Source organism: Pinus tabuliformis, chromosome J (assembly GCF_031772625.1).
Source record: "Pinus tabuliformis cultivar Carrire ecotype Pingquan chromosome J, CPIR1, whole genome shotgun sequence".
NCBI lineage: Eukaryota > Viridiplantae > Streptophyta > Pinopsida > Pinales > Pinaceae > Pinus > Pinus tabuliformis.
Window position 1 is genome coordinate 1,026,159,951 of NC_142295.1, and position 15,781 is coordinate 1,026,175,731.

The following is a 15,781-nucleotide window of genomic DNA, read 5'->3' on the forward strand; positions in this document are numbered from 1 at the left end:
TGTTGAAGAGTTTACTTTCCATGGATCAATGGGGCATTCCATTTTCCAAAGGAGGATCCATGGAGGAATTTATACAATTCCTCCAAACTCCATGAGAAATTCAGTTTAGCAGGGACTTCACAAGTTGTTCCATGGACATCAGCAATTCTGGAAGAGACAGCAACAGAAGGCACCAATCCCATGTAGGACAAGGGAAAGAGGAATATTTTCGATAGTCTTGAGGGAGAAAAAATTGCAAGATGAAAGCAGATCCTATTATCATGAAAGCAACTTTGGTAGTAAAAGAAAAGAGGAATCAAAAGATATAGAGAGCAGAGCAAAGGAAGAGAGAAAAGAAGAGGCTGCAAGAAGCAGAACTGAAGTTGCAGGAGACAAAGAAAAAGTTGAAGGAAGAATATGAGTTGAGGAGGAGAGAATGAGAAGAGAAGTGGAAGCAGGAAGAAGAACACAGGAAAGGTGCAATGACAGAGGAAATAGTACTAGTATAGGTTGAAGATCAAGAACATAACCAACTAGCAGCTGAGGAGGAAGCTAAATAGATGCAGGATTGGGAGCTTTCTCAGTGAATTGAGAAGTAGTTGAAGTGACAGATACGGAGATGGAACAGTAGCTGCAGCATGAAGATGTTGATCTTATGCCTGGTGCACCATAGGTCATCACTCAATCTCCACCAACTCCAAAAGTAGAGCTAGCCCCAAGCAAGGAAGGGGGTGTTGTTCCCCTTGATGATGATCTGGTAATGGATGTGTACAATCTATCATTTGATGAGTTTAAAAAGAGGATTATACAAGCATGAAGAAATCATTTTCTCAATGGTCACTCATCACCTACGTTCGTTAGAGAAAGGGTGATAGTGTCAGACAGTAGGAGGCATCTAAATTCCATTGCCAAAGCCAACTTGGCCTATGCAAGAGTAACAATATCAAACATTCAGTATTTGACGGCCGAGAATGAGAAATTGGCACAAAACTTGCAGGTTGCCAGGAAAGAGGCAGAACAATTCCACGCAGCAACACAAAGCGCAGTTTTCGCAAAGGTTTACTTATAGGAGATGAGAGTAGAGACACTTGTTGAAGTATCAACACTTGGATAATTCATGTGGAAGCTCTATGAAGGGTTTGTCACCGTAGATAAAATAGTTGTATGTTTGCATGGTCCATAGCAGCAGAGCAAAGAGTTTGTTAAAACTCTCAAGAACATACAAGCTATCATTACTTATGTGCAAGAGTGGACAATGCGATACAAAGGGGCATCGCTTGACTTAGTGAAGAAAATGAAGCCACAGGCAGAGCTGGAGAAAGAAAAATTTCAGATGTTGATTCAAAACAACAAACAACTTGCCTCATTTATTGGTAGCATTTAGGCCTCATATGTATGGTTGTTCAGTAGTTTGGATGTCTTGGTGAGAACACACCAAATCCCATCAATCATTTCACTCACCCAAGCCAAATCCAGGGACCAAGTCTGACAGGAGATCGAAGAGTACTTGGAGTAGCTGAGACAAATTTCCACCAAGGAGGATTTAGAGTTGAACAAATAGAATTTGTAGAATTACATCGATGGTCCTGTCCAAATCATAACAATGTTACTAATGCTTTAGAACAAACTTGAAATTGGTTCCAAGACATTGTACCCAAATGCCATGGAGGCTAGAGTCTGCTTCCATCCAGTCACCATCATGCAGTTTGGGAACATAATCACACAGTATCATGCTTGGAACCAAGATGTGACGAAGAAGCAACAAGGGGAGGTTGTTGAGCTGGATTTCTCCCAAACTCAAGCATCACAGTTTTGTTTCTTGTTAGGCTATCAAGTTTTCTTTACCCTGTTTTGTCTTATATGGGTACAATTGTAAAATGTAATATTATTTTTAATTATGTTGTAAGTGAAATTTCAAGTGTCAATATTGGAATATGAAGAGTCATCATGTAATGCAATGAGTCATTTTTGTAAAGAAGTTCAAGAATCATGAGGGTAGTCTAAAGGTCACAAAGGGGAGTTGAAGAGTCACCCTCTCTTGTTATAAATAGGACCTCATAACTCATATAAGGGGATTTTGGGAGCCCAAATTTTGGCTAGGCTTAGGCTTAGTAGGAGCTTGGGGGTATTGTGAAGAGCCTTGGCTTCTCCATAGCGTAGAGAGAGTATACTTATTTGGAGGAGAAGGTGTTCTTAACTTTAATGTTCCACTATCAGGGCTAGTGGTCATCAATGGTGTATGTATGAATGGAGCTTTCACTTATAATAATAAAATTAGAGTCGAAAGGCTTTCATGCATATGTTGTGAATATAGTAGGACTATTCTTGTTGTATTTGCAATTTATGTTATTTAACTTATGCTTATGCTTATGAGCTATTGTGTTTGAATTTGTATGAATCTTGTTGAATGTGCGTTGTTGTGGTAATTCATCACTTTAACTTGTGGACTATTCCTCATCTTAGCGTGTGATGTCATTACACTCAAGTGTTCATTTCAAGCTGCATACTATTACAGGCTTCCAAGGGACACACTTCCTTTTCTGTTCGTGTGTTGGAACCTTCAAGCATCGCACTTGGCTTTCTGCAGGGTCACACACTTGCTCACACCCAAAGTTATCATACTTCACTCTACACATTTTCGCAGTCAAGGCACAACATTACCACCCACTGTTGGGACTCCTACTCCAAATGGTGTGAGGTCTAGTTGGGACTTCATATCAGGGAGATCCCTTGAATGTTGGCAGGTCCGGCACTATCAACATTTCTAGTGCTAAAAGGAGGGCCATATGACAAGTTGAGCCCTTGAAGTTTTTTTTGAACTTCTGCACTCATTTAATGAATTTTTCCACAATCATAACCCCGACATGTTTTTCCATAAACAAAAGACTGCAAGTGTTAGTGAGTATCATAGATAACATTTCAACTCTGAAATTCGATGGCGAGGGTAAGACAACCCTATTTGAGAATACCGCACATTTTCTTGATTTTTTCACAAAGCACAACATCCATTGTGAGGATGTTGGTTGTAGATTGTTCGTTCTCACGTTGGAAGGGAACGTAAGGGAATGGTGTTGCACATTGCCTAATGCCTCCATACACTCTTTCGAACATCTTGTCACAAAACTGTTTTGTTCTTTTGATATCTGTGGTCGTAAAAAATTGTGCAAGAAAATTTTCGAATTACGCAAATCACCTGATGAATCACTATGCCATTTTCACAATCGTTTCATGCATCTATGTTTTGAATTTATGAAAGATGAAGTTGATTGGAAGTTCTTGACAGGAAGATTTCAATATCTTGTTCGCATTTCTGAAAATCCACATGAGTTAGAAACTTTTGAACCGCTCACAACATACCTCAGTGTTAGAGCTTCTAAATTTGCGTCAGAAGAGGTTTTTGTTCCAACTGACCCTTTGTCCCCTTCAAGTCAATCAGCTCTAGTTCTGCAGGTTGAGGTGGGAGAAGTTAAAAATTCATCTGTTGATCTACCACCATCGTCTCCCACCCCACATACTCAGAATTTCAGCGCAGGTTTGGGCTATGAGTCTAATGGTTGTGATGAATTGTTATCTCCTCGTCCTCCATCCTTTGGTCTCTTTGATCCTCCACATTGTGATGTGTTTCATTCACCTATATCGAATCTCTCTTTTGATGTTCACAAGGATAAATTTCTGGATGGAGTTGGTGTTGAACAGCCAACCTACGATATCATTTTCGGTGAGTATGTATGGGATTCTGATCAAGAATCTATGATGAAGGATGACCTCCTTCTGTCCACACCTCTTCCACATTATCCTGGCATTTTCCATGATTTTTCCATTCCTGTTGGACCTTGTGAAAAATCAGTTTTTGTTGATGTTACTACTTTCAATCATTCTCAAAACATGTGGAATGCCAATTTTTCATCTGAATGTGGAGAGGACAAATATTTCCTGCCTGATCCTCCCAATTTCTCATCTTATATTTCTTTAAATATAGAGGGTGAAATTTATCATTTTTCATCATCCCCTCTTTATGATTCGTTAGATCTTGATGATGCCTCTATTTGTAATCTTGAATTTTCTTACCGCGGCTGTCGTGATATTTTCATTGATTCATTTGATCGTGATTTTGATTCTTCCATTGTTGATCTTTCTAAGCCACCAATCTTTGATGATCCGTATTCTGATGAACTGGAACTTCCCCAAGTTGTTGAGGCACTTCATCTTGAGATGATGGTTATGTCAGGTGCTTGTAGTCTTGAGGTCAATTCCACTTCTAGCTAGAAATGTGTTGAATCTCTCCAAGCTCCTCATCGCTCTCTCGTACAAATTGAAAATAAATCTATTTTTTAAATTTTCACATCCTCCATTTGTATAACACGATCCTATCGCTCAGTCATTGGAGGAGTCAGATGTGGCGATCACAGTCACAAAGCAAAAAAAATATTCTTTCTTCATGTTTTCTCATCTTTCAAGTTCAAAATTTTGGGCCTGTATCTCTTTGACTCATTTAAAAATCATGGTACATCCATGGAGTGTCTTTAATGTAATTTTTGTTTTTACTTTTCTACGTGTTCTTTCAAACTTCAGACATTTTGGTTTGTATTGTCTTATCTTTCTTGTTTGTTGTTATGCTTGTGTATCTTTCTTAACATGCATTCCCTCGCCCACATAAGCCATCCAATGCATCAATGGTTGCATTGGAAGTATCACTTCACGTAATTTTGGCCTATGCTCTGTTTCGGTTAGGAGTAGGAGTATTTTTTATTTTCTCTATTTTCTCCTTTGATTTTCTTTATTTTGCTTTACTTTCATTTCACTTCTTTCTTTCTGTTTGTTTTCTTTTCAGCGATAGGATATCTTCTGCATGAGACCGTGTTTGGCTTCTCAGACAAGCAAGGTGAAATCCAAGAGGAAGTTTTACTATTATCAATACCTGGTTATCTATCTATTCCCTCTCTTTATGTGAATCTTTCATTTCCTTAGTCGATGATACTCTGATGGAAAATACATTCCTTCCAGAGAAATTCATAAGTGAAATCACGATGCTTGCACTTTTAACTAGTACCACCTACTCTAATCAGTATTCTATTTTTGGTTAATCCTTTTCAACTAAATCGAGTAGAGTAAGGAGGGGAGGAAAACCTTAACAAGTATGTTAGAGGTGTATATAAATATCCTTCTCTGAAGGGAAAACCTCTTTTGCTCTCAATAAGTCGAGATCCCTCTTCCAGCCCCATAAAATAAATAAGTGCATATGCACATTTCTTTGAACAAATAAAAAATAAAAATGAATAAAGGGTGAAATAAGAGAAAGGCTTCCTGTGCAGAGAGGTGAAGGAAACAACTCCGTCGGGGTATTTTCTAGGCTTGCTGGCAGGGAAGCAATGTTTGTGTCCCTGAAGTGACTTCGTTGGGGTACTATCCAGATCTGTTGGTAGCAGATCAACGCTGGAGATGAAAACAAAGACTCTAAAAATCTCTTTTACTTGTGCATTTATATACTTTTCATCCCCAATCAAAACAACTCGGTCTAACTTAGCTTGGTATGTGTGTTGTCAATGAATAGAATGGTAGGGACTATATCTTTAACTCAAGCTAAGTGAAGAAGTTGTGATAATCAATTAACTGAACAATACTTCTGGAAGAGTTAGACATGTTTTGAATGAGACAACATCCATACAGAGAGTTGGAGTTCTACCAGTGTGTTGCCAGTGTTGTAGCAGCTACAACCACCCTCCAAAATTTTTCCTATGCTTTGATTTTGGAAACCTTCCTTATTATCCACATGAGCTCATACTGATCCAGGAATTCATGCTTCGACTGAGACTTATATTTTTCATTTTTTCTTGTGTTGGCTTTATTTCACACTTAGTTGATATTTCTAACTCACAAGCTGATCTCCCAACTTCGTCTCACAATAGTTCTAGGCTTGCCTCCAAAAACTACGCAATCCTTGAGGGAAAACAACCTTAATAATAGGAATTGTGCAATCCGGACTAGAAGTCATCCTTGATATTAGAAATTGTTCATTCATGGAAGGCAACCTAGAAACTACGCAATCCCTCATTAAGCTTAGAAACTACGCAGTGCACTGAGCCGAAAAGTTTCCTAATTCTCTAGAACTGTGCACTCTTTCCTCGCAGTGTACATGGAAAATTTCCGCATAAAAAAAGAAAAAAGCTAAAATAAAAAAAGAATCACTAAAAAACAAGGATCTATTTTTAGTATCTTGAAGGAGGCACTCTCATTATTTTTAGAAACTTCTGCCAAGTGTTGTTGTTTCCTTGATTTTAGGCATGCACATCATAAACCCTGATTCATCGAAATCTATTTAATCGACACTTCTAGACCTCATTTTCACATTCGATCTTGGAGCTCTAGCATCCACGAGGATATAAAGGAATATTTGGTGCAATCGTCATCGCTTTTCCGGGTGAGTTTTTCTTTTGTCATCTTTGCTGCTTTTTCTATCGCTTTTTGTTGTTTTTCTTGTGTGAGTGTTGTTTCACTTATTTCTCTTCATAGTTGCTATTTTTTCAACTTGTTTTTAAACTTGTAGAAATGTTGTTTTAAGTTTTAGATTTCCTTTCCCAAGTGGCACATTAGTTTTCATTTTTTTCACCAATGGTTGTCGTTGCGGTGACTCACCTCACATACTTGATTTTCCTTCAGTTTGATTAATTGTTGCATTTGATCTACATGGATTTACTCATACTTCCTCATATCTACACTCAAGATCGCACTATCTCTCATATCTTCTCATTTTCCACACTTCCCTTCGGCAGATCTGCACTTTTCTTGGCTGGTTTTTACTTTGACCAACTAAGCACTACACAATCCTGAGGCTAAAGCCACAAGCTTGGCCTCTGGAATTGCACAATTTGCAAAACAAGTTGGCTCAAAATGTGCACTGCGCAGTTCCAGGAGCTAGCTTTCCTCTCCCAGACCTTTGCCTAGGCTTAACTGTAAATTTCATAGTTTCAATTCACAAGATTATACCTTAGCTACTGGGACTGCATAATGTGCAATTCCCATAGGTAGCCAATCCCTCTTGTCAATTATAATTGTGTAATCCTCCCCATCAGATGCCCGGTTTGTTGCTTGAACATGCCTTAAAAGTAGATTTTTTAAAGAGATATTTTTTCTTGCTATAAGTGTCTTTTCTGTCCCACAGGTACAACAGTCGTTGAGAACTTCGTTAGCAGTCATTGTTACCATGGAACCTAAGAGATTTGATTCAAAAGAAATCAGTGAAAGAAGTATTGTGGAAGTAGTTAAGCATGTGCCAGTGGACTTTCCAATGTATGCTGACACTTAGATGTTTATAGAAAAGGGATCATCACTGACATGGTAGCACGTAAAAGATGCTTTTGCAAAGGACTTTGAGGCAGGTCTAGAGGATCGACAGGTTTATATTAGTATCTGGCAGTCAAGGCTATGCAACGTTGCATTCAGATACCCATCCTTCCTATGTGTAGAGATCATCAGCTGGATTATTTCACACATTAATGTGAAGACTATGACATTGAGCAATGCTAGTGGACAAAAGCTTGTTATCTTTTGGGCATAATATTATCAACACATGTATCACTTGCTCGAGCCAATGAAGCTCATGGACTCACTTTTCTATGCCACCCACAGCTATGTGAACACAAGAGACATTCTCAAATTTTTGGTGAAAGATCCATCAAAGTTTCGACAAACACCCACCCATGTATACAAGACAAAGTCCCTTAGGAAGGCCTACCAACTCTTAGTAATCTTAGCTTGTAGGATCCACGGTCAGCAAAGCACAAAACCTTTCCTAAAGGGTGGGCAGTATTATTGGACCAGGTGGTGAATGAGGGGAAATAGTTCAATTGGTTATATTTATTGGCTCGATAGTTGAGGCACCATCTATAACAGGCTCAGATTCCTCCCAATGGTTGCGAGCAAGGTTTTATATGTCTGCATATTTACTAGATGCAATATGTGCACAATAGTAATTCCCTGGCATGAACTAGACATGGACAAAATGAGAAGTTGTCGTGCATATTTATTGCAAGTTTCTTTCAGACTTTAGTCATCGAGGAGTAATGGCACAACTAATTAACCATTTCATCATCCTGCTTTACAAGATTATCTTTGAAAGAGATCCACCTTACATGTCACGAGAAGCAATGGAGTCGATAACAGACACTGTAGATTGGTATGCCTCACCAAGTGGTACCTTCCTTAGAGCGTTCAGTGGAGAGAAGCCTCTACTTGTCTTACCCAGGTATGCCACCGACAAGCTTTTCATGCAAGAAGTATCATACCATCTCACCACAGGGATGTCAGTAGCTTTGCACAGGAAGAACAAAGCACCATGGCCCACTCCTCCTTTGCAAATTGGATTATACAAGATAAAGAACTTGAAAGTCGCAGATATCAAAGGAGATAGTGATATTTGAATTCGGTACTTTGGACTTTAATCTGTATGATCCCTGTGGTATTTGTAAAGACCACTGTGTGAGATTTTACTTTCCACAGTTCGGTGGGACATTCCATTGGTTGGAGGAGGATCGATGGAGGAATTTCTACAATGCCTCCAAACTCCATGAGTCGTTCAGTTTAGTAGGGACTTCACAGGCTTCTCCACAGATGGAAGAAATTCTGAAAGAGATAGCAGCAGAAGGCAGCAATCCCATACAGGACAAGGGAAAGAGGAAGGTTTTCGACAATCTAGAGGGTGAACAAAACTACAAGATGAAAGCATATCCTATTATCATGAAAGAAGCTTTGGTAGCAGAATCAAATAGAAAGTAGAGGATATAGAGAGTAGAGGGAGGGAAGAGAGAAAAGAAGAGGTTGTAGGAAGTAGAACTGAAGCTGCAGGTGACATAGAAGAAGCTAAAGTAAGAACATGAGTTGAGGAGGAGAGAATGAGAAGAGAAGCGGAAGAAGGAACAAGAAAAAATGCAAGGCACAATGACAGAGGAAATAGTTTTGATACAGGTTGAAGAGAAGGAATAGAACCAACTACCCGATTAAGTACATATGAGTGTAATGTCTATGATGGGATGTATGAATTGTCCTCCTCACATTGCCCATCAATGGTTATAACATTGAATGGGATATCACTAGTTTTTCATCATCATCTCAAAATGACCCGGCAAATGAAAATTTACCATGTCTATCATCATCACTTCACACTGTCTCATAAATGACCACTTCTATAGATTATATGCATAAATTTCTGGCAGGTCATCCCCTCTACCTAGCCTATGATTGATTATGATAGAAAGTGAAGAAAAGAACTACAAAACCAACTTTGGATAAAACGTTTGAAGAGGCGATCACAGTGTAAAAGGACTAGCATGCACGGGTAGTCATCACAAATGAAGAATCAACAAAGGACTCCAAAGACATGGGGAAAAGGTCTCAGGCCTCCGTAAGCAAGGCCAAATAAATGGCAGAAAATGATCTTGAGATCTTTACCTGCACCATCAAGTCTTTGTCCAATGAGTTTGAAAAATTGAAACAAAGGTCAAGTGATACCACCATGAGCAACAAGCCTCACAAGTTCAAATTGTTGAGAAGGACTTAAAACTCTGGCAACAGCAACAATAAACTGACCAAGTCTACACAAAGCTTGAATGTTGTTTTGAATATCAGTAGTATAGGCATGGATCATTACTTTTCACTTCATCAAGAATAGAATTCAGAAAAAACATGCCCACAATGGAACCACAACATGAATGCTTTGGCTGCGCATTTTATTGATATAGTTCTTACTAATGAGCTGACCAAGCTTGTAGAAGAAAAGGAAAAAATGGTTGTGACCGAAGAGACTCTAAACATGGGGCATGCAATGAACAAATTCAATTTCATACTCATAGTCGAAAAGAGAAATTACAAAAATAAACTACTGAGTAATGACCCAGCCTAGAAGCAAAACACTCGATATAACTTAAGAAACCAAGAGTCGAATCCCACACAAGGGTTGATAAAGCAGAAATTAGAGAACAGTCTTTCAAATTAATCACATTGTAAGGATTGGGTTGACGTTTTGAACATTAGTTGATTCGAAACTTCGACCCAATCCTTACAATATGATTAATCCAAAAGACTGTTCTCCACATTATGGATCACAAAAGTCTTAGATCTAACAAAGCAAAAATTGAAAGACTAGCTGTTAAGGAATATCAGTTTGCCCATAAACTCAACACAGAACACTTAGAACAATTATGGGAATGAAGTTACAGTGAAAAATACTTCCACAAGCAGCAAAAGTAAGTTTATCACTCTGAAATTAGTAGACAATCCAACTCCCCTAGACATTACGACAATCTCTCTCGCACTAGATTACAACATACTTGAAGAGATGAAGAAAGCTCATGCAAATATCTCACTTTTAGAATTAATGAAGATCACATGCCAGCGGGACATGCTCCTATGTGCGCTCAAACAGTCTATCTCAGGTAACAATGCTTCTTCACAGAGGGGATCTAAATCTAGTAAGTCCTCTAGTTTCCTAAAGTTTGTACTTAATTCTTTAACATTCGATGTAAGCACATTATGCCCTTCGTTTATGTTTACATTTGAAATTTGAAATTATAATGTACATAATTGCTTAGTTTATTATGGTGCATCAATAAACGTAATGCCTCTATCTGTCGCGAAGAAAATCAACGCAAAGTGGGATAAAACAAATGCACAAATCATTCAGTTGGACAAGACTCTTGTCCATTCAATTGGTGAACTCAAAAATGTGTTTATTCGTCTATCATTTTATCACTGAATTCACCAATGTATAAATGTAGTAATTATGGACATTCTAGAAGCTCATGGTGTATTATTTAGAAGAGACTGGTCCAGAAGTTACAGGGGTATTTTGCGACGGATTGATCACATTTGTGGCTTCTGTATAAGGGTAGAAACAATCAGATCTAGGTGAACTCAGAGCGGTACATGAAACACACGGTAACTCCCTTAGAGGGTGAGAATGAGCCAATGCATTTCGCAAATCTTATATTTGGCAACTATTTTTTGTAAATTGAAATGGGGTGTTATCTTGCTTAGTCATCCCTAGTTCCACAAAATACACAGTTGGAGCTCCTTCCTAATCCCATTGGTGAAAATTATATTTGTACAGTTAGTAGTAATAATAATAATAATAGTACTCGTGTCATACGTATCCCTTGTACATATGATATGTGGACTTTGTATTTTGATGGTTCCAAAACATATGAGGGCTCTGGAGTTGGTTGTGTTTTGATAGACTCGCGACAGAGAAAACATCTTATCTCTAGTCGCTTGGAATTTGAGTGCATGAACAACACTACAGAATACGAAGCACTCATCTTGGGTTTGCAAAGAGCCATCGACCTCAATGTTGCAGTTCTCGAATCAATAGGTGACTCAGAAATTATTGTACGATAGGTACGTGATACCATACATTGTGTGTCACCTAATCTCAAAAGTTACCACTAAGAGGTATAGCATTTGATTTCGCATTTCCAAGCTTTTAATATTATCTTTGTTCCTAGAATGTGCAATGCATCTACGGATGCATTGGAAAATGTTGTTACTAGGTTATCACTGCTTAGGGATGGTTTTTCTATAGAAATTATTTATAAGTTGTATGTTCCTGATAATATTACTAATTTACGTGTTTTCAATGATGACCAACAGATACTGCAATTTATGGTGAATGTTGATGTATTCAAAGATGCAGTTATCGACAAAGATGAGCACGAGAAGGCATTACAGGATGTAGCTAGCACAAGCAAAGAAAAACTCATGCTGAAAGGCGTGGTATCATTAGAAAAGTTGTATGACTTGCAGAATCGCTTCCAAGGGCCAGTCAATGTAAAAACCCATAGCTCAATAGTTGTTGCACGAGTAGATCAATTTTGGAATAGAAAAGGATCTGAAGTTTGTCAATCTTGGTACTTGTTGCACACCACAAGAGCGGCAAGACTTTATTGACTTATTCAATTAGTACCAAAATGTGTTCACGTGGACATATGATGAGCTCAAAACTTATGACACGTGAATTATCCAGCATGTAATCCCAATCAAAGAAGGGGCCAAGTCGTTCCAACAAAAGTTGTGGAAGGTATATCTGATGCTTGAGCCTCTCATTCAAAAGGACTTAAGAAATTTGTCGAATGCTCAAACCATATATAAAGTGCGACATTCTACCTGGGTATCAAACTTGGTCCCGGTAAGGAAGAATTCCAGGGAATGTGTGTTGATTTCCGTAACCTAAAACACACCTTGGACAAAGATAACTACCATGTTCTATGTACGAAACAGATACTACAAACAGTATCAAGGTCAGAAATGTTTTATTTATTAGATGGGTATTCAAGATACAACTAGGTTCTAGTATCAGAGCCTGGCAGACTTAAAACAACATTCCGCACAAAGTGGGGTATGTTTGCATTCAAGAGAATTCCATTTGGGTTGATTAATGTCAGTGCAACATTTCAACGTGCCATGGACATTACATTGTGTGGGTTGATTGGACAAAGCATGGTGGTCTACCTCAATGATTTCACGATATTTTCTAAGAAGAGATCCGACTGCATACACCATTTGCAAAAAAAATTCGAGTGATGTCATAAGTACGGGATATCCCTTAATCCCAAAAAGAGTATTTTTGCAGTGTCTAAGGGTAATCTCTTGGGCCACAATATTGCCAAAACTAGGATTAAAGTAGACTCATAGATGGTCAAAGTAATTACAAAGATTCCCTTTTCGGTGAACAAGAAAGATATGCAGTCCTTCCTGTGGAAAATCAACTTCCTATGTAAGTTCATCTCGAATTACGCTCAGATTATCAAGTCAATATAGGAGATCAAAAAGAAGGACACAATCTATAGATGGGATAAAAGGAAAAAGGACGCGTTTTCTCGTATCAAGCAAGTTATTGTAGAAGAACCTGCTCTATACAACCCAGATTTCAGCAAAGATTTCATGCTCTACACTTTTGCTTCTAACACTTCTCTCGTCATTGTGCTTACGCAAAACGATGATCAGAACAACCAACGGCCAATATCTTTCATGAGATCTAGTCTTCAAGGACCTGAACTCAACTATCTCGCCATTAATAAACAAGATTATTCAATATACAAGGTGGTGAATCACTTTCGGCCCTATCTTTTGAAAAATCACTGCATTATCTTTGTTTTGCACCCAACGGTAATATCATTGTGTGTTCAACAAGAGATGGGTGAGAGAAGAGTGAACTAGATGATCAGTTTACAGGAGTATGATTTAGAGTTCAAACCAGTTCATACAATCAAGGGCCACGGTCTATGTTGACTAGCAGTAGAAGCAGTGGATGCAAAAGAAGAAGAATATCCCTCTAGATGGGAACAGGAAATCAAAATGTACAATGTAGAGTGAACTTCTCCCACTATTATCACAGACTCTTGGTATGCAGATGTGCGCCAATACCTTGAGCATGAAATTGTTCCCTCCCATTTATCCACACGGCAAAAGAGGGAACTTAGACTCAAAGCATTATCTTACCAGTTGGTGCATGGGGTGATTTTCAGAAAGCACCATAATGGAGTATTGCTCAAGTGTTTGGAAGCGCATGATTCAGAGAAAGTATTGTGTGACCTCCATGATGGACCAGCTGGGGGACATTTTGCAGGCAACACAATTGTGCATAAAATCTTGCGGGTCGGTTTCTATTGACCTACATTATTCAAATATTCTCATTCTTACGCCCGCATGTGTCTGCTCTATCAAAGGTGCGTCAACCAAAACAAGAAGTTAGCCACCCCATTACAGCCTATCGCAGTGGAAGAACCTTTTCAACAGTGGGGCTTGGATGTTATTGGAGAAATATTTTTGCATTCATCAAAGCAGCACCATTATATTCTCACTGCCACAGACTACTTTATGCGGTGGATAGAATCATTTCTGCTTAAAAACGTGAATGATCAAGAAGTCATCAGTTTCCTTCAGTAGAATATCATTTCTAGGTTAGGCATTCCTACTTCACTTATTTTCAATAATGCAACATAATTTTCATCACTAAAAATCTATGATTTTGCATTAGAAAATGGAATTATATTGAAGCATTCAACTAATTATTATCCGCAAGGGAATGGTATTGTTGAGTCCACAAATAAGAACCTCATTTGTATCATAAAAAATACCATATTCTCTAAACAGAGGAACTGGCACTCTAATTTGGTAAATGCTTTATGGGCTGACCGAGTCACGCCAAATCCCTCTCTGAACACCTCCCCTTACTTCCTAGTGTATGGAAAAGAAGCCATCCTCCCTCCTAACATTTACTTGCCCGCTCTCCAACTTTCACAAGAATCCAAAGGCAATCCATGCTTATTATTGTAGCGTAGGATGGACACCCTTCACAAGTTACGGGAAGAAAGGTTGAAAGCAAAAGAAATATTTTCACTCCACCAAAATCGTATCAAGAGGTGGTTCGAAAAGAAGTCTGCGGGGAAGAAAAACTTCAGTGTGGGTGACTTAGTGTTGAAGTGGGACAAATCCTACGAGGACAAAGGAAAACACACCAAGTTTCATTCCCTGTGGATTGCATCATTCACAGTTCATGAAAACCTTCGCTAATACATGTATCTTCTTCAATCACTTGACAGTAATATTGACTCTCTCCCCGTTAAACGCTAATACTTAAAGCATCATTTTCAATGATGATCTGGGGTTGCGCCATACATTATGTACATAGTCTTTTCTTGTTTGTTTGATTTTGTTTCAGTTTGTGTCATGTAAATAAATGTTGCATGTCAACATGTTTCCTAGCTTCTTTGTGTGTGGATGAGTTAAAAGAGAGTCTTGTGACACTTCAAAATTTGGCTACCCTTTTTTCCATATTCCTTGTGTTGGTTATACCTTTTGGTCAATGAAGTTTAGATGGAAAATATGATCCGTCTGTGTGGATAGTTTTGGTTGAACCATGAACCTGTGTCTATTCAGGATAACCTCATGCCCACACTCTTTTTTTATGTTTCATGGTGGTCTTGCCTATCCAATTAGTAGAGGAGGATAAGGGGAAAAATCTAAACGAGCAAACCTAAATCAAAGGTCTCTATATGCTTCTCTGAAGGAACAACCTCTTATGCTCTCAATAAGTCGGGATCCCTCTTCCACCCATAAAATGAATAAGTGCCAATGCATAGTCCTATAAAATAAATAAATAAAGGTGAAAGAAGAGAAAGGTTTCCTGTGTATAAATGTGAAGCTAGAAACTCCATCGAGGTATGTTCCAAGCTTGCTCGCAGCAGAGCAATGTTTATGTTCCTATAGTGACTCTTCTAAGGTATTTTCTAAGCCTACTGGTAGCGGAGCAACACGAGAGATGAAAAAGAATACTCTAAAAATCTTAATCTCGTGAACTTCGCTACCCTTCCAAACTTGAAACTTTGTGATATCGCTAAATATTATGATGTGTTTAATCGATAAATGCCTAAAGGGGATGTTGTAGTGGCTACAACCACCCTCCAAAATTTTTCCTATACTTCAATTTTGGAGCCTTACTTCTTATCCACAGGAACTCATCTTGTACTGATATAGGTATTCATGCTTCGAATGAGACTTACCTTTTTCATTTTTGCTTGTGTTGGCTTGCTTTCACACTTAGCTGATCTTTCTAACTTGCACGTTGATCTCCCAACATGATCTCACAGCAATTTTGGGCTTGCCTCCAGAAACTACGCAATCCTTGAGAGAAAGTAGCCTTGATGATAGGAATTGCACAATCCTAACTGGTAGTCATTCGTGAGCTCAAAAATTGGCATTCATGGAAGGCAGCCCAGAAACTGCACAGTCCCTCACTAATCTCATAAACTAC